The sequence below is a fragment of the Neofelis nebulosa genome, chromosome 1 (assembly GCF_028018385.1).
Source record: "Neofelis nebulosa isolate mNeoNeb1 chromosome 1, mNeoNeb1.pri, whole genome shotgun sequence".
NCBI classification, from domain to species: domain Eukaryota; kingdom Metazoa; phylum Chordata; class Mammalia; order Carnivora; family Felidae; genus Neofelis; species Neofelis nebulosa.
This window is the reverse complement of record NC_080782.1, coordinates 120,395,847-120,416,272: the sequence shown is the minus strand read 5'-3', so window position 1 is coordinate 120,416,272 and position 20,426 is coordinate 120,395,847. Positions and strand designations below refer to the sequence as shown.

At 38.6% G+C, this 20,426-nt stretch overlaps 1 protein-coding gene and 1 long non-coding RNA gene across 4 annotated transcripts in view; one reads left to right on the top strand and one right to left on the bottom strand.

The window, feature by feature from the left end:
• The window catches only part of KCTD16 (potassium channel tetramerization domain containing 16), a 274,596-nt gene that overhangs the window by 5,649 nt on the left and 248,521 nt on the right, over window positions 1–20,426 (top strand). The gene's annotated exons all lie outside the window — the stretch shown is intronic.
• The window catches only part of LOC131513744 (uncharacterized), a 45,092-nt gene continuing 36,135 nt past the window's right edge, over window positions 11,470–20,426 (bottom strand). For all 3 annotated transcript variants that reach the window (XR_009262766.1, XR_009262760.1, XR_009262762.1), the window contains 2 exons: window positions 11,788–11,835; window positions 11,470–11,542 (listed from right to left, as the gene is read on the bottom strand). This is a non-coding gene — a long non-coding RNA (uncharacterized LOC131513744). The remainder of the gene's footprint in view (window positions 11,543–11,787; window positions 11,836–20,426) is intronic.

The window sequence follows — 20,426 nt, the reverse complement described above, 5'->3', positions numbered from 1 at the left end:
TGAACCAGAGATTCAGGAGCTCTTCACACCACTTAGAAATGAAATCACAGGTGCAGAAAAATAAATGAACCTTTTAGTTAGGCCATCTTCCAATGCCCAAGAGTCAGAAGATTGTTGTCGGTTGGAGAGAACTATAAACAATTTTTAAAATCCTACTCATGAGTGAGTTCCTTCAGATAAATGCCTGAAACACTCAAATTCAAAGGAATTTGCCTCTAATAAAACTGATAACATGACAAGTAGGGAGTTTAATTCATAGGATGCTACTTCAAAAACGTTCACTCTGAGGTCTGTGAATTATAGTAGAGACATCAACTCATCACCTTTTCAACAAATTGCTGCTTGTCAGTGTGTTTTAATCTTTCATCTCTTTACTTTTTTTCCTTAAATTTAAAGGGTCGTTTCCACAAAACTCTCTAAATGGCTTTATGTACTGTTAATCTTAAAAATGAAGCTGGCAGTTATTTTACCAGCAACAATGGGTTTATTCAGGAATAATAGAGAATTGCAATTCAGGACAAGCAAGCTATGGCAAAACCATAGGCAAACTCAAGAACAAAGGAGAAAAATTATCTTTTATAGAAGAGAGGGGTGGGGGTGGGCATTTGAGAAGTGCTGTTACAAACAAAAAACCCATTGGAGTAAACTAGGGGTTCTCAGTATAATGGCTTGTCATTGGCTAATTTGTGACAATCTCTTATTGGCTGGGGCTTTTGCCAGGGAGAGTAGAAAACGTTTCTTTCCTCTGCAGGATAGTAAAACAGTATGGACTTGCAAGGTCCATCTCTTCCTGTTGGGTCTGCAATTGATGACAAGTGTTTAGGTGTGAGAGCTGTCCATTCTGGGATCTGGATTCCACTTTAAATGAGCTTTCCTTTTGTAAAATTTTCACAGCACATAGAACTTTAGGGCTGTTGACTGAGACGGGGTATTGGAGAAAAGTCAATCAGAAAGTGATTACTCAGAATTCAACTGTATGACCTTGTATTGGGAAGACATATGTGGTTGTGGCCACCGTGAATAATTTACCCAACATTGACTTTGGAAAGCTTCAGTAAGAGGGTTTATTCTTAACAGGTAGCAATGCATCTATCCTGAAATTATTCTAGCTCTTTTTCTACTGGTTACTCAAAAGATACCAATGATAACTTTTGTTCTATTGCCCAGAGAGATATGATGTTGTCACGTTCAAAACGAAGTGACAGAGCAATGTAGTCAAAACTGTGAAGGATTGGTCTTTACTACCACCTACCTCTCCTCTTTCTGTGTTGTTTCGCTGTCTTCTCCAGCTTAGATACTCTCTTTTGGTCCTGTTTTAGTCATTCCTGCTTTCAAGTTATTTCTCTCCATTGTCAGTAAAAATTCTCTTCTGCCATGTATTTAGAATACTTCTTTATTTATTTATTTATTTATTTATTTATTTAATTTTTTAATATATGAAATTTACTGTCAAATTGGTTTCCATACAACACCCAGTGCTCATCCCAAAAGGTGCCCTCCTCAATACCCATCACCCACCCTGCCCTCCCTCCCACCCCCCACCAACCCTCAGTTTGTTCTCAGTTTTTAACAGTCTCTTATGCTTTGGCTCTCTCCCACTCTAACCTCTTTTTTTTTTTTCCCTTCCCCTCCCCCATGGGTTTCTGTTACGTTTCTCAGGATCCACAGAAGAGTGAAACCATATGGTATCTGTCTTTCTCTGTATGGCTTATTTCACTTAGCATCACACTCTCCAGTTCCATCCACGTTGCTACAAAAGGCCATATTTCATTTTTTCTCATTGCCACGTAGTATTCCATTGTGTATATAAACCACAATTTCTTTATCCATTCATCAGTTGATGGACACTTCTAGGGCAAGGTATTACTTTTCTCAGGGGTTTTGGTACACAAGAAACCCTTTGATAGTTGTAGATCAGGTGACTTTGCATCTTGAAGAGAGTGCTCTTAAGGCATGAGGCTTTTTAATGTATAACTTAAAAATATAGCACAATTTAAATATAAGGCTTTATCATGAAGTCAAAGTTGACCCATGTGTGGGCAGATATGGAATGGTAATAGTGATGGCAAAGGGTAGGTGTATGGATGTAATTTTTAAAAATCTCTTTAAGGTGCTGTGCTCTGAGCACTGGTTTCAATACAACAGTGATATAAGCATGCTAGTAAAATATTTTCTTACACTATTTTCACTTTCATGCCAAACAAGATATGTCACTTGAGCCCAGCCCCTTGTGCAAATTCAGGTACCTTCTTCCTAGGTCTGTAGCATCACTGAATGAATTTGGCAGCAAAAGAAGTGTCGGTATGTGGGCAGAATGGGGAGGTCTCTGAGACTGCCCTTAAGTGTCTCAACATGTTAAAAAATATGTATATATTATATGTATATTTATAAATATTATATTTATTTTATATATTTATATATAAATATAATATTTATAAATAGATAAATATTTATTATATATATTTATAAATATTATATATATATATATATATATATATATATATATATATATATATATGTAAATGGAAAGAGAAGACCAAATATGTTCCTGACAGCCTAATGAGGTTAACATTGTATCAAAGAAATTAGAAATGGAAATAGCTGAGAATGTGCCATTTGGAACACCTCCAACATGAATAATGGAGAGAGTATGCATCCAATATACAGAAGAAAGTTCTTCAGAAATGGACACATGGACGCTCAGTTTCTGCATCATAACTATTGTTCTTGTTCTTTGTTCTTTGCTATGGCTTTCCTCAAATGCTGTATTTCTTGGCAAGTCAGTTAAAAAAACTTCACACAGAAATTTTCAGATGCATCCAAATGTAGACACCAAGTTCCAATAATTATAATTAACATTACAAGAGCAATCTTGTATTATAGATATTCATACCTACTTTCCCTTCTGTCTGCACTGCATTATTTTGAAGTAAATTTCAGACATCAATCATTTCATTCATCCACAAATACAATACTGTATGTTTCTAAAATAAAATGAAAATAAAATATAACACAATACTGTTATCACAGATAAAATTAGTAATTTTTTAATATCATCTAATATCTAATTGATGTTAACACTTCTTTAATTCTGTTACAATATTTTTTAAAGTTGGCTTCTTGAGTCAAGATTCAGATAAGGTCTATTGTCTTTGCTACTTCTTTTTTCATTCAAAATTAAAAAAAAACCCTGTATTTAAACCATATGCAACAAAGTAGCAAAATGTATATATTAAATATTTTTTTTTGAGAGAGAGAGAGAGAGAGAGAGAGAGCGTGAGAGTGAGAAAGTGAGAGAGAGGGAGATAAAGAGAATCTTAAGCAGGCTCCAGCCCCACCGATGTGGGGCTTGATCTCATGACCTGAGATCATGACCTGAGCCAAAATTAAGAGTCAGAAGCTTAAATGACTAAGCCACCCAGGTACCCCTTAAATCTCTTTTAATCTCCCCTTCCTCCCTTCCTCCCTTCCTCCCTTCCTTCCTTCCTTTCTTCCTTCCTTCCTTCCTAGTTCCTTCTTCCCTCCCTCCTTCCCTTCCTTTCTGTTTGTTTGAAGAAAGCAAATTACTTGCCATGTTCAATATCCAGCATTCTGGTTTTACTTATACATCTATATGATCTTTGTGATTTCATTAAAACTTTTTTTTTTCTGAACCTTACATTTTCTGTGAATTCATTAGATCTGGACTCTAGATTCTAGTTTCTAGAGACTAGATCAGATTCAAGTTGAGTATTTCCATCAAGAAATCTTAATAAATGATGGCAAGTCCATTTTTTAAATTATTGAAGTGTAATTAACATACAGTATTATATTAGTTTCAAGTTTACAACGTAATGATTCAACAGTTTAATACATTACTCAGTGCTCATCATAATAAGTATACTCTTAATCCCCTTTATTTCACCCAAGGCAAGTCCATTTTTAATTTTTAATTTGCTTTAGAAAGCAGTAAAAGAAACCCTTATTTTTCTTTCTAGTAATTTAAGAACTATTTAATATTCCATTATTGTTTTTATCATTAAAATGGGCTAATATCATGGGTGCAATGAGCTTACTGAGATGTACAGTGGGTCCCATAGACTGGGAAGAGGAATCATTTTGGGTGAGAAAGTTCCTCTCCTGGCTATTCACATTTTATATTCCTGGATTCTTTCAACTGTATTGAACTCCACTTGAACTCATCATTTGTATTCCCCCAAACCTGTTCTCTTCTTGTGTTCCTTATCATAGTAATTGGCATCATTAGTTACTCATTCTCCCAGGGGAGAATGAAGCCTGGGTGGCATCCCTGACTCTTCCTTCTTCCCAGCATATGGCAAGTCCCATTGGTTCTTCTTCATCTCGCTCAAGTCCATCCATTTCTTTCTATCACCACCGATGCTACCCTGGTCCAGACCACCAGCACTGCTTTTTGTTGCTTCTTAAACCTGGGAGCTTCCGAGTGAGATGAAACACTGTTATGGGGCTGACATGGGGAGCCTGATATGGGGCTAGATCTCACGAATCGTGATATCATGACCTTAGCAGAAATCAAGAGTCAGATGCTTACTAGACTGAGCCACCCAGGCTCCCCAAAATGAATAGATTTCTGCATCCATCTACCAAATCTTAAAAGTTTATAAAGAGGCCTTAATGGGATTCAGTGACATAAACCATCCAGATGGTCTCAACACCATATCACTACCTCAAGCCTGTGTCCTTGGAGCACCTTCTGGGAGCAGGGAAGGCCAGCAGAGAGCACATTCCAAGGACAGGGGAGGGGTGGAGGAGCTTCTAATTTGCCTGGGTCCAGCTCATGTGTCAACCAGTGGCTATGTCCCCTTGATCACCTCTCCCAACACTTTTCTAGACTACTACAAAGAAACTTAAATTTTCCTCCCTACCTCAAATTCAGTGTAATCCCCTTTGGATCTCTTCTCCCTGCTGCAAAAATGGTGAGATTTCTGAAATGTGAGTTTGACCATGTCATTCCTGCTTAAAGTTCTTCATTGCCTTACAACTGCTCTTATAAGTTAAATGCAAACTCCTTACCAGGAATCACATCTCTTTATGAAATGACCATTGTTTCCTTCCTCAGAATCTTCTGTTGCCATCCTGCCCTTTGCATTTTTAATATCAGCTATACTTGATTTCTTTAAGTTCCTGAATGATGTTATATACTTGCTTGGTTTTGTATGTGATGTTCTCTATGCCTGGAATTCTGCCTCCATCTGCTTTGATGAACTACATCTTCAGGTCCGAATCTAGAGATTATCTTTTCTGGGAAGTCTTTCCTAGTCTATCGTATCTGGATTGGGGATCCCTTACCTTTGACCCGAGGACCTTATTCTCCTTTACTGTGGCACACATAATATTGTATTATAATTGATTATTTAATGGTGTCTTTAACATTACCTGTAAACTTTATGAAGATAGGAATTGTATCTGTCATGTTCGTCACAATACCTGGCACAGTATCTGGACTAAATGTAGGTCCTCCACAAATATTTTTCAGAAGAATGAGAAATAGATGCCCCCTACAGAGTTCTATTATGGTCCCTGATGCCACTGTTTGCATATACCATTACATTATCTCTTTACAGAACAACTAAAGAACAGCGATGGAGTGATGATACTTTAAATAATAACAACAGCATTTCCAAACTTCCTCTAAGTGCTTTAGGCACTCAGATAAGCACTTTACATACAAATTGGAAATCTTACCAAAAGATTTGCTCTTAGCACCTGCACCCACTGAGATGCTAGCTCAAAGGGACTGAGAAAAACACTTAGCAGCAGCAAAGGCTGTGGTCTCCTTTTAGTTGGTTCACCCAAGCAGGAGCAAATTGAAGGTGGGGTGTGGCCATGGTTTAAGGAACAACCTAGGAGGGACTCGAGAGTCAAAAAAGTGCTTCAAAATAGAGAAAGTAGCTCCAGTAGGAAGAGAACTGTACCAGAATGCAAAGAATGTTATGAGACCAACAGGTTGTCTTCTTAATTCTCTTACCACTAAGGTATTCCATTTCCTCCTCCCTGCCTTCCTAGGCAGCAGAACATGGTAATTAAGGGCCTCGGTTTTGAGGTCCAGACTGCTCGAGGTTGAACCCCTAGCTATTGGGATCCCTGGCAAATTATTTTACTTCTGTGCTTCATTTTCCTCACCTGTAAAATGGAGGTAAAGACAGTTCCTGACTCATAGAATCGAATGGATTGCTATATATAAAGCACTTATGACAGTGCCTGGCACCCACGGTCAGTGCTGTGAAAGTGTTAGTAATTCCAGGATGGCTGGAAACACTGGACGGAGGAGACATAGTTGCTTTCTTTAAATAAACCACGTGATTCTTTCTGATACTCCCCTTGGACACTTTGCCCAGTATGTTGATTCTATGCATTTTGAAACAATCAAACAAACACATCCACAAATATTTTTAAAAAGGAGATTCAAACTGTGCATTTTACTTGAATCTGAATATGTATAAAAGGAAATACCCCAAAAGCCTTCAAATTCTAGTAACTCTTTTCTTCCCCTGGCTATTCCATCATGGGAGTCATTAATAGTGCCTTTCCCTCCACTTTGTTTTCAACTTGTGGCTTTTCAGAACCTAGGCTGATATGAGGCAGAAATGAAATTTAAGAATACGACTTAAATTATATATTCAGTCACTGCAGAATTAGAATAACCTTTTATGAATCTCAACCTAGAGAATATTCTCCTTCATGGTGACAGAAAATGGTTATTGAGCATTCCACTGACAATAGGATCATTCAAATTGCTCCAAAAAAAGAAAACCAGACATTTCGCTCCACACTGAGTAGCTGAGCTGTGTGGCATTAAAAAGAAATCGGAGCATTAATGCAGGGCTGTAACCGTGTGACCTGCTCATGGGAAGAAATTGATACTTTCCACTTTCATTCATCAGTCACATTCCAAAGTAGAAAATTCATACCATTTTCCCACCCCAATTTATACTGATTTTTATTCTGAGTGTATTTAATATAAAACGACTGTGAATTACTTCCATTGATGAAAATAGAAGGCAACCCATTATACACAACTTGATGGCTCACATAAGATGCCTTGGGTTTTGGGGCACCAGGGTGGCTCAGTCATTTAAGCGTCCGTCTCTGGATTTCGGCTCAGGTCATGATCTCATGGTTCGTAGAATTGAGCCCCGTATGGGGCTCTGTGCTGAGAGTATGGAACCTGCTTGGGATTCTCTCCCTCCCTCTCCCCTGCTCTCTTTCTCAAAAATAAATAAATAAACTTAAAACAAAAATAGATGCCTTGAGGTTGTTGCATATTGTGTTTTAGACAATATTGTAGACTGTCCAGGTCAACAGTACTGGGCAGTGAAATAGAGAAAAGGGGAGGTGGGCTCTAGTAATGGTGACTTTCCTGTCTTTAAAGGGGATCCTGGAGCAGCAGAGACTTTCTAGGGACTGGGATAAGAGCAAGGGGTGTACAGATGTTAGAGTTGCAGAAGCATACAATTAAAACCACGGGGAGACTTGAGACCTGGGGAAGCGTTACAGTTCTGAAAACCCCCTAATCAGAAGGAGAGCTGGCCTATGATACAAAGGACAACAAACACTGTTTGGGAATCATGGCTCATTGTCTTACAGCATAAGTATTCAGTTATGTCAGGTGGAAAAACTTTCCTGTGGGCATTGTGCTTGCAAATTTGCACTGGAATGAAAATGGAAAATAGGATTCAGTTCTCATTAATTTGCTTTGTAGCCAGTGAGGTGAAATATCTTTGTTTCTTTAAATAGAGGGGTACCTGTGTGGAGCCTTACAACTTGCTAAGCTGCAATAAAATAGAAAACTGTCAATTTTGATTTGTGTAAGAAAAGTATGCATTAGAAAATGAGCAGTTTTGCTTGGCTTTTCTGGATAAGATAACCCTGTGGCATGGAGCAGTAATGACTAATGATATCATGTGTGATACTTTCAACATTATAAAGGCCCATATTGAATGCTCAATAATGTAAAATATTTGTTTGAAAAGATCTGATGGCTTCACACTTACTAAGGGACTGTTTTATATCAAGTACTTTTGTTTTGGTAGGATTGTCCAGTTGAGATGGATAGAAAATATCATATCTGTAGGCAAAAAAAAATTGATAACTTCATTCACAAAGTCCTCATGCTAATGATTTTCTAGTACTTTTCCACAATGTGCCAGGGAAGTGATTCACAACGTGCACAAGCCTCATTGATTGGAAACTGCCGGCCCTTCAAACCTTCTTTCGTCTGCATCCTTCCATACAGACAAGGCATATAGTGAACCATAATCTTTTTTTCTAACAGATCTTGACATCCATTCATCAGAAGGGTCTTCACTAATAGGCAGATTTAGATCTAGCTCCAAGTTACTTATATAAAATTCTGTTCTCTGTCTTCTGTCTATGTGAGTAAATGCCAAGCACTGTGACCTTGCTATGCCCTTTGCTTTTGTGTATGTTAGGGTCTTAGACATCTCTGCAATGATTGGCCCTTATAATTATTCCATAAATATTTATTGAACACCTACTATGCACCAGAGACTTCATGCAGTTCCAGGGATTCGCCTGTAAATAAGAAGCATATGGTCAATGCTTTCATAGAGCATATGGTTTAGGGAGAGAGTAGACTAGTAAATGGGCAATTTCGATCTAGTGTGATAGGGAAGTGTAGATTGATATGAAAATAGAGAAGGAGCTCCTAATCTGAACTTGGAGTGTCAGGAAATTAAACCAGGGCTTATTTTAATGCTTGAAGAGGAGAAAATGCTTAAATCTTTAATGCATTTGTTGACTTTAAGATACTAGCTGGCTGATGGAGTCATAAAAATTACATCCTAGGATGGCTTCACAGAACCTTAAGATCACCAGCAATCATTTCCGTTCTCATCAGAAAAATCTCATTAGATTTTTTCCAGAGATCACTGTGTGAGTGATTTTAGTCAGTCCAGGAACCACTATCATAAAAACACTCTTCAATTCTCTTTTCCATTCAACCCTTTGTCTTACAAAAGTATATGTGCAAAATCCAAAGCCAGATGATAGCCTCAGAGGACTAGCAATTGACTTTAAAGGTACTTTGTAATTATGTCTACAGTGTCTTTTTGTAATGATAAATGCCATCATTATTATTTTAACTTTAACTCAGGATTGCTGACTTACTTTGTCAATCTCATGCATGGCTCAATTTCAGTAACTACCACAGTGTGAACACATAGGAGGTGATCATAAGCATTTGCTGAATTAATGAATAAATTCATAACACTACATTTTTAAATAAAGAAAATGTGAAGTATAAAGTGAATGAAATTTGCTTCCAGTTTAACTTGACATTTACTTTTAACCACAGGTGCATTCTATAAGACACTGTGAGTATGTGGTTGAAAAACTGTCAGCATTAAGATCTATCCAGATAAAAATCTTAGTTCTGTCACTTTCTAGCAGGGCATCTTTGGGCAAATGTCTTACCCTCTTGACACCTCAGAGCACTTATCTATAAAAGGGGAACGAGGAAACTTCTCTGTTGACAGTGTTGTGAGGATTAAGCCAGGGTCATACCATCTTATTAGCTTGGCTCCTCGGTAGCCATGTCCATCTCTAGGCTCTTTTAATTCATCTTACAAACAGATGTGTTTGGACCTAGAAGAAGAAACTGAGGGAATATGGATTCATTAGGACTGATCCTGCTCACTATCACAGCGAAAGTTAAGTTGCTACCCACTGGTTTCACATTGGACTATTACTACACACACTTCATGAACTTAAAGGAACACATCCCATAACACACGCTCTTCTAGTTCCCTTAATATGCTCACCACTTCGCCCCCTCTGAAAACACTTGTCCAGGGGCGCCTGGGTGGCTCGGCTGGTTAAGCATCTGACTCTGTATTTCAGCTCAGGTCATGATCTCATGGTCTGTGAGTTCGAGCTCCACATCTGGCTCCATGTGGAGCCTGCTTCTGATTTTTTCTCTCTCCCTCTGTCTCTGCCCCTCCCCTGCTCTCTCTCTCTCTCTCTCTCTCTCAAAATAAAAAAAAAAAAACTTTAAAAGAAAAAACAAACAAACAAACAGTTGTCCATCCACAGAGCTCCATAACACTGACCTTTTGGCAGTTCTTCCTGCAGGCCAGTCTGTTTGCCACCTCAAGACACTACACTTGTGTTGCCTCCCTTCTAATCCTTGCCTTTCTGAGTCCTGCTCATCCTTCAGTCAGGCTTTAATGGGTTTTCCTTGGAGAGGCTTTCTGTTACCATCCCAGCTGAAGCAGAAGATATCATCATTCTCTATTCAGCATCGTGTTTCCAGCATAGCACTGTTCAGATGTGTAGTTGTCTGCTTGATTTACTTACTTATTCTCTCTTTCTCTCTCTGTCTCACTTGACTGTAAGCTTCATGATAGCAGGAGCTCTCTTGTATCCTTAGCATCTAGCACAGTGTAGGGACTCAATACGTTGTATTTCCTCTATCCACTTTACCCCACCATGTAAAATTATAATAGTAGGGTTCCCTCTCATGGTGAAGGCAACTGATGATATAAATATAGTGCATGTGGTACATAAATAATCCATGACTAGTAGAGTAGAAGTGAATGAAGGTAAAAGAAGAAGGCAGCAAATGTAAACCCAGAGAGGTTGGATAACAGATGTAGACAAGATTGGAAACTTGCTTTGATGAGTTCTTTAGCCTCTCCAGCCCTCAGGTACTGCAGCTGTGTAATGGGAATAGTGGACTTCATTGTTTCATAGGACACTAAGTACTAAATAATGTGACACCTGTTAAGAAGCTATATAGCTTGAATGGATGTGTGCAATGAAGGCAGATTTTATCTTAGCTTGAGTGAACATCAGGAGAATATCTTAAGAAAAGGTAACTACACCCAAGAGAAGAGAGATTAAATCTGCTCATTTGGAAAAACTCTTAAGGCATTTAGATACGAATAGTCAAAATGTGCAAATGAGTTTTTTTTTTTTTTTTTTTTTTTTTTTTTTTTTTTTTTAAATTTTTTTTTCCAACGTTTTTTTTTAATTTATTTTTTTGGGACAGAGAGAGACAGAGCATGAACGGGGGAGGGGCAGAGAGAGAGGGAGACACAGAATCGGAAACAGGCTCCAGGCTCCGAGCCATCGGCCCAGAGCCTGACGCGGGGCTCGAACTCACAGACCGCGAGATCGTGACCTGGCTGAAGTCGGACGCTTAACCGACTGCGCCACCCAGGCGCCCCGTGCAAATGAGTTTTAATGGGACTTCAACAAATTAGTATTCTTATTGTATAAGGCTGAGTAGCATACAGTCAACATATGGGAGGTGGATATTCTGATCCCCACTTGTGTAATTATCATAGATTTATGGTATGAAGATTCCGGCCAAATGGACAAAAACAAATCCCCTTTGGAAGCCCCATAAACTGTCCTGCTGGATAGGAGCTTGAAGTGTATCTTTCATGCCAGGGAGAGTACCAACTTGATTTATAAAATCAGAGCATCCTCGGAAATGGGGGATCTTATGATTCCATGCTTCAGTTTCCTCTCTTTGAATCTCCAGGCTTTAAATGAAGTCCTAGGTAGAAGCCAACACACAGAATCTTTTAAAATGGTGTCATTTTGATTTAAGTGAGAACTGTTTGTAAGACACTCTTCTCCATTTCCCCTTTCTGCTTGTTTTCTTGGTGGCCCTTGGGGAAGCACCAGGAAATCTAGGGCTCAGTGTAGCTTCTGGAAAAACCATAATCCAGACACCCTAAACAAATGGTAATTTTCATCTTTTGAAAAATTGTCTTTTTACATTTTTGGTCAGGTTCTTACCGTGTACTTTTTTAACTTCTTTCATTTTCATTTGACTTCTGTTTCATTCTGAGGACAAATGTAAATGAAGGATGAACTGAAGAAAGGCAATTATTAGAAAAGGTAAAGAGCAAAAATAAATTAATTTTGCCTTTATCTTTGATATGTCACAGAGGAAGTTACCATAATTTTCTACTATAAATTTTTGTGTAACAACACAAGCAATGGGACTTATTGAAAGAAAGCCTGGAAAAGAGTTTTTACAACCAACTTTATATGCTTCCTACCTAGTAAGTTTGGAATTGTTTTCTATATTGTGAATAAAGCATAAGGTTAGCATATTATTCTATTATATCAATATAATGTATATTTTCTCCATTGAGCCTAAGGGGCTATGGTAAAATCTCTGGGTAAAATGGTGCTTTCTATCCTGACATGAAGAATTAATTGTAAACAAAAATTCTATTTTGAGGGTGTTTGGAAATAATACCTCACACCAGCCATATTCTTCTGTATAAAAACAGCAGGAAACTTTCTTTTTATCATAGCTATATTTTCATATTGTTTATAGTCTGTGATTTGCCTTGGTAATTTGCTTCCTTTTATAAGAAAACAAGTTTTCTTCCCAACAACCAGATGCAATGCAATCAAATAATTGTTATCTTAATTTGCTGCTAAAGTCCTCCTGAGGAGAAAGAAAGAAAGAAAGAAAATACAGGTATGCAGTGACGTATATTTGAATTCAGAGGTGTTAACAATAATCATAGCTATCCTTGATTGAACTCTATATCAGGTTCACATCAAGTGCTTCTCATTTAATCCCCTAGAAAACCCTAAAAGTAAGAAACTGGGGCTCAGAGAGGTTCAGATTCCTCAAGGTCACTGTTAGTGGCTGCGTCAGAATTGCGGTATAGGAAAACCATGTAGTGTTAAGTTTCAGAGAAGTTCATTTGTTCATAACAAGAATAGGGTGGGGGTAGACTGATGGAGATCAAGGGTGGGTGGGGCACATGTGTGGCTCAGTCGGTTAAGGGTCTGACTTCCGCTCAGGTCAGGATCACAGGGTTCATGAGTTTGAGCCCCATGTTAGGCTCTGTGCTGACAGCTCAGAGCCTGGAGCCTACTTCAGATTCTGTGTCTTCCTCTCTCTCTGCCCCTCTCTTGCTTGAACTCTCTCTCTCAAAAATAAATAAACATTAAAGAAAAAAAAAAGGGGGTGGGTGATGAGGCTGAACATTAATTCCTCTACCTCTCAGACCCAAGTTGCTGCTGTGGGATGTAATAACTGGGACAAGCAGAATCAAATCCCCAGTTGCCCCAACCCCAGTTCTGGCACTCTTCACCATCATGCCATACCACAGAGGTACCAGATGGAAGTGCTATCTTTTTTGACTGGCCAAAAGTAGCTCTTCAAGGGAACCACCTCCCAAGATTGAGTGAGGAAGTCACATCCAGCCTCCAGGAGGAGGTGGGATGGCAGAAAGTGCTGGACAGGGATAATTGCCCTTTCTCTTTCCCTTTCAAATTTCAAGCCTTAGGAACACGACTTCCCCCATGATACTGCTTTAAAAAAATTAAACCAGATTGGGCTGAAATCTGCGAATCTGTCCTCAGTTACCCACACAGAACTTCTGGGACACAATCTCTTCTCCCAGAGACTCCTACACAGCATTATTTTTAAGAATTTGATTTCCTACGACCACAAATATGAAGAGGCACAAGACTTCATAGTACAAAAAGATGTCAAAAACATTTGAAATGGAATAGGAAGAATTTATCCTTGTCTTCCTAAATACCTAAGCACACACACACACAAAAGTACATATACAAAACCCACAAAGGCATATTAGCAGTTTCTCATTCTAGAATCACTGTCAAACCTGAGATGAGTGAGGTAGTCATAAACAAGATTAATCCAGATGCCTTGACAGGCATTGTTGGTCCCCAGAGAAAAGGCACACTTGGACATGAGCCTATGACAAACTCAAAACTCTGTTTAAATCATATATACTGAGGGGCGCCTGGGTGGCTCAGTCGGTTAAGTGGCCGACTTTGGCTCAGGTCACGATCTCGTGGTATGTGAGTTCGAGCCCCGCGTCGGGCTCTGTGCTGACTGCTCAGAGCCTGGAGCCTGTTTCCGATTCTGTGTCTCCCTCTCTCTGACCCTCCCCTGTTCATGCTCTGTCTCTCCCTGTCTCAAAAATAAATAAAAACATTAAAAAAATTTAAGTCATATATACTGCAGCTCACCTAGTTATTCATTTGGGGAAAGTTACTTAAGAATATAATTGTAGGGGCACCTGGGTGGCTCAGTCAGTTAAGTATTTGACTCTTGATCTCCACTTAGGTCATGATCTCGTGGTTGGTGGGATTGAGCCCCGCATCAGGCTCTGCACTAAGTGGGAAGCCTGCTTGGGATTCTCCCTCTCCCTCTCTCAAAATAAACATTTTAAAAAATAATATAATTGTGGTTAAGTATTTTATACTAATAAACTTTGTATTACCTTAGAAGCTTGGCCCTATGTATCAGCAAGGTTATAACCAAAAACTAAAAAGAAACATCAATTCTTGGCTTTAAAAACAATTGACCTTCCAAATCTTGATGAAAATCCTAGAACCCTAGAAATGGGGGCATATTAAACTTTGGTCTTCCCCATCTCTTATAGCTTTTGTTTTACTCCATTTAACTGTTTGCTCTTTTCTAACATTAATTACATATGCCACTGACTGAGTCCAAATCATACAGCAAAGCCTGTGATAAGTGTTTGTAGATATTACCATGTTCTCTCTTCAGAACAATCTTAGGGGGTAAGGATTATTTTTTTCCATGTTACAGATGACAAAACTCAGATGTAGGGAGATCCTTACCCAGGTTCGCAGCTAGTGGGTAATAAAATCAAGATTTAGACTCTGGTCAAGTCTGTCTGACTCTAAAGACTGTGAATGCTTTTTAATTGCTAAATTACCTTGGATTGTCCATATAGTACAAATCCTTCCTATAGAGTGAAATATAGAAATTAGTAATACAGAAAGTGATATCAAAATATTTTTTTAAAAGATGGTAGAAGAAACAGTATATTTGTATGCTGATAGGAAGAATTCAGTTCTTAGGGAAAAAGAGACAATATAGAAGAGAAAGGAGAGATAGCTGGAGTGAGATACTTGGGTAAGTAAAAAAGTAATGGGATTGAGGGCATAGAGTTGATCCCTTTGTTATGAACCTTGTCACTTCATCCAGAGTAATAGAGTGTATAAATATTAATAGATATAGTAATAATAAATGTCTACACACATACATGTACAAAAATAATATATATGTATTAATATATATTAATATAATATATGTTATATTATATATTACTATATATATTTATATAGTAAAAGAACATATAGGTACAGTCATGGTTGATGTGCTTTGGTGGGAACTTACTGATGTTCCTTTGGGTCATTTCTATTTGTTCAGTAAAATAAGTAGCTTTAAGACTGAGGATGGGGAAGGAAGTATTTGAGGTTTGAAGAGAGAAAATACACTATAAAGTAGTTAACCAGGACTCTGGGGAGTGAATGAACTAGAGGAATGTATTACTCACTGGGAGCATTAAGGACTCACTTGAAGCAAGTGGCCATGAATTTAATTTTTTTTTAGTGCTTATTTATTTTTGAGAGAGACAGAGAGCACGCACGAATGAGAGAGGGGCAGAGAGAGAAGGAGACACAGAATCCGAAGCAGGCTCCAGGCTCTGAGCTGTGAGCACAGAGCCCTATGTGGGGCTCCAACCCACGAACCATGAGATCATGACCTGAGCTAAAGTCAGACGCTTAACCAACTGAGTCACTCAGGCGCTCTCCAAGTGGCCATGAATTTAAAGTGAAATCATTCAACATGGTTTTATATTTTTCTCCAACTGCATAGGTGCAGGTGGGGAGCAGGCCCAGATATGATCCTAACCATTGGATGTGAGGTTTTGCAAAATGGGGGCAAAAGTGTTGGAGATATAGGCAGGAGAGTTATTAAAACAATTGAATTATTAATAATAAAATTATTAATAATACAATAAGGTAAGATGTTCAATGAGGACATGATGGAGATAAAGGATAATGAAAAGGCGTAAGATCAAATGGGTTGATTCCCTGTGGGATCAAAAGGTTGTTGGGATCTACTATTGGAGAAAATGAGCTGGAAAACCAGGAGGAGATGGTGTGATGCATGAAATTGGGCTTACAGAGAGTCAGGCAATGATAAGGACTCAGTTCTGGCCATGACCATGAAAGCACATGGCTGAGGGAGAGTGGAAGATGTGATTATTTTAAGAGAGCGGTTGGGAGTATTCAAAGATCATCTTGAAAGCAAAGAATAATGTTATTTCAATTTCATAACAGTCCTATTATCCTCACTGTAGGAAGAAAAATTGAGGCTTGGAGTTGGTTATTAAGTCCAAGATTCCAGTGCTAAGAGGCATTTGCATTGGGATTTGAATCTCGTGTGTAAGACTCATGTCTCTTACCCACTGTGCATGGTGGCTTAGGTATGGAATGTTCTCTGCCTCTATGCCATGGCTAAAGGGGCTGAAAATTTTCAAATACTTTGTGTCATTTGCCTACCAAATCTGTCATTCACCAACATGGATTTGTTAAGCACCTACTAAACACCAGTGTGCCCCACTGTTCCATATACAGTGCCACAAGGATGAAAGGAATTATATGAAATTGCAGTTGAAAATTCAGTTGCAGCTGTATTATCATCCATGCCAGTAAGAAAGTACTTGAATCATTATTTGACTATTTTATTGTATCTTGCCCTTATTAGCTTATAAAAAATGAGTAGAGAGTAGAAAATGAAAAGTGCTGATATTGGTGATATGAAGCATATATCTCATAAATTTAATATAATTGAGACAAAGGTGGAAATCTTTAGGCATACTGAAAGAGGCAAAGAGCCTCAAGTGGATACCATTGGATTTAAATCAGTTGAGTGAGTTTTCAGTTAGGAATGAAAAAAATCAAGTTAAAAGAAAAGGTATACAGTGTGAGAACTGTATTTCAAAGATACTGTCCTTGTTTGGGAATGTCTATCATGTAAGATGCCTATGTTTTGATTTGTGCAACAAGGTCTTTATACATGACTAAAGGGATATGTTATGTATGAATATATGGACCACTTATAATATAGAATGGATATAGGTATTGGGAAGAAAGTAGAAGAGGAAATATTCAATTCAGTGTGGAATGATCAAGGATTTCTTCCCTGAGGTGGCTCTTTTTTTTTTTTTTAATTTAATGTTCATTTTTGAGAGAGAGAGAGAGAGAGAGAGAGAGAGAGAAAGAGAGAGACTAAGAGTGGGGTAGGGGCAGAGAGAGAGGGAGACACAGATTTTCAAGCAGGCTCCAGATGACAGATGACAACTTGGAGCCTGACTCAGGGTGGAACCTACAAGCTGTGAAATCATGACCTGAGCCAAAGTTGGATGCTTAACCTACTGAGCCACCCAGGTGGCCCTGAGGTGGCCTTTTTTTTTTTTTTTGAATGTTTACTTATTTATTTTGAGAAAGAGAGAGAGTGAACACGAGTAAGTGAGGGGCAGAGAGAAAGGGAGAGACAGAATCCCAAGCAGGCTCTGAGCTGTCAGCATGCAGCCGGACATGGGGCTTGAACTCATGAACTATGAGATCAGGACCTGAGCCGAGACTAAGAATCACACACTTAACTGAATGAGCCACCCAGTGGGCTTTTTAAAAGCAAAGTCATAGGGGCACATGGGTGGCTCAGTGGCTCAGTCGGTTAAGTGTCTGACTCTTGATTTTGGCTCAGCTCATGATCTCATGTTTTGTGAGTTCGACCCTGCATCAGGCTCTGTGCTGATAGCATGGATCCGTTTGGGATTCTGTTTCCCTCTCCCTCTGCTCCCCCCGCCCCCCACTTGCTCTCTATCTCTCTCTCAAAATAATAAAAATAAACTTAAAAAATTATTTAAAAAATAAGAGCAAAGTCATAAAGAATGAGGAGCTTATCAGGCGGATAATATAAAGAACGACGATATAGGCAGAAGGGCCAACAGATGCCAAGGCATGGAAATGAGGTTGAATATGACTTGTTTTCTGAACCTCATAGTTGGAACTTAAGGGCAGGGAGCAGACAAAGTCTCTGTCTTGAGAGCTAAGATAGAGCAGATGGTGAAGGGCCTTATATGACATGCTAAACTACTGGACTTTATCATGGATGCTGGGGAGACTTGTAGGTACCAAGGAACCACAAAACATTTTTATCAGTGTTTTCTTTTTGTTTTTGTTGTTAATATAATGTTAGTTAAATTCACATCACTGTTGTTTGGTGCTTACAGAACACTTTGTGATATCTATGATCTGGGGTATACTTTTTTTTTACCATTGTCATACATTTCTTCCTTTCAGCTATTTGGCTTACTGAGTCTCTTCATTCATGTATTTAGATAAATATTTACTGAGCACCTACTCAGTACCAGTTATGTTCTAAGTAATGGATTCAGGATGAATATAGTTACTGCTCTCATGATGCTTATATTCTAGTGGGGATATAGATTGATAGGTAAATTCATATGCAAATTACATGTTATCCTAAATTGCTACTTCATACTAATATTGTTAATTTCTTTCCTGTGACTCCTCTTTCTTTCTATTCTGTAATCTTGTGATAGAGACCATGGTATGTATCCCTACAATGTAGGTTGGAGGAGCCAAATAGTATAGGCTTAAATCACTACCCATGAATACTGTCTATATAGGATGCGAATTAGGCTGAACTGTGAAGTTGAAAAAGTCCCTCCCTATCCTCTGCTATACCTTCGTTGCTGTCTGGTATCAATAGTGGTCCAGGGGCACCAGGGTGGCTCAGTGGGTTGGGCGTCTGACTTTGGCTCAGGTCATGATCTCACAGTGTGTGAGTTGGAGCCTCACATTGGGATCGCTGCTGTCAGCCTGTCAACACAGAGCCCGTTTTGGATCCTTTGTCCCCCTCTGTCTGCCCCTGCCCTGCTTGCACTCTCCCCAAAATTAATAAATATTAAAAAAAAAGAGTGGTCCAGAAATGGAAAACACCACAAAGGAAGGACAAAGGTTTCCAATCATATCATTAATTCATCATTAAGAAGAGAGAACTAGTCTCAAGTTTTCACTGTTCTCTTTACTTGATGGTTTAGCAAAGGATAGACTATTATTCCCTTGCAAATTCATATATGTGGTCTATAAGATCACTAATTTTTTTAAATTCATGTTTCGAATTTCAGATAATCTCCTAATAATACTCAAATAACAACAATAGGGGCGCCTGTGTGGCTCAGTCGGTTAAGCATCCAACTCTTGATTTCAGCTCAGGTCATGATCTCACTGTTGCAGGTTCGAGCCCCACATTGGGCTTCGTGCTGTCAGTGTGGAGCTTGCTTGGGATTCTCTCTCTCCCTCTCTTTCTGCCCCTCCTCCACTTGCACATGCTCTCTCTATCTCAAATAAATATTAAAAAGAAACAAATAACAACAATAGTATTTTAGAATTGTTGCTAGTGAAAACAATAGCAATAAATAGCTAATACATTCTGAGTGCTCACTTGCTAAATATATTATATCCACTATCTTAATACTCAAAATGTTGGGCTCAAAGTGTTTAGGCAGCTTTCCTCAGGTGGCACTACTAGTAAAAAAGCAGAGTTGGGTTTCACACCTGAGACATGGGTTTTTTTTCCTAGAACCTGGGCTCTCAGCCTCTGTGGTATGTGACCACGCTGCCAGAGGTCCAAGCTACCACGTGGTCTTTTTCCTTCTGGAAAATGAACATCTTTTGATGAAATCTAAAATAGATTCCTCCCTTAGATCTAAGGCAGATTTTGTCCCTATGGGAGATTCTGCCGTGTTTCAGGCAATAGAAACATAAAGCAAACCATGCATATAATTTAAAATTTTCTGGTAGCTACATGGAAAAAAAAAGTAAAAAGAAAGAAGTAAAATTAATTTGAATAAAATATTTTATCTAACCCAATATATAAAAAAATTATCATTTCACTATATTTCCACATATTTTTCATTCCCTCAGTTTTTGAATTTAAAATAATTAAAACCAAATAAAATTTAAAAATTGAGCTCTTCATTCACACTTGCCATCATTTAAATGCTCAGTAGCCACCTGTGGCTAATGGCTACTGTCTTAAGGAAATGAAGCTTTAGAGGGTTCCATTTTAACCTCAAGTTAGGAGCACCTCAGTAGCTCATTCGGTAAAACTTCTGACCCTCAGGTCATGATCTCAAGGCTAGTGAGTTCCAGGCCAGAGTTGGGCTGTGGGCTGACAGCTCAGAGTGGGGAGCCTGCTTCGGATTCTGTGTCTCCCTCTCTCTCTCTGCCCTTCCCCTGCTTACATTCTATCTCTCTCTCAAAAGTAAATAAACATTAAAAAAATGACCTCAAGTTAAACATCAAGTTGCTCAGTAACATTCTGTACAGATTCATCAGTAGACCCTGAGATTTTGTAGTTACTTTTTTAATGCATGATTAGAAACATGGAAGCTATTTCAGGCAGAGCAGGTGTTTTCCATTCATTGTAGAATTGTGTCTTCTAGAATTTGATAAGTGCTTTGTAGCTATCTGCCATATTTCCAGCTTGAGTGAGCCTCCAGGCTCATAAAGGAAACCATATCAAT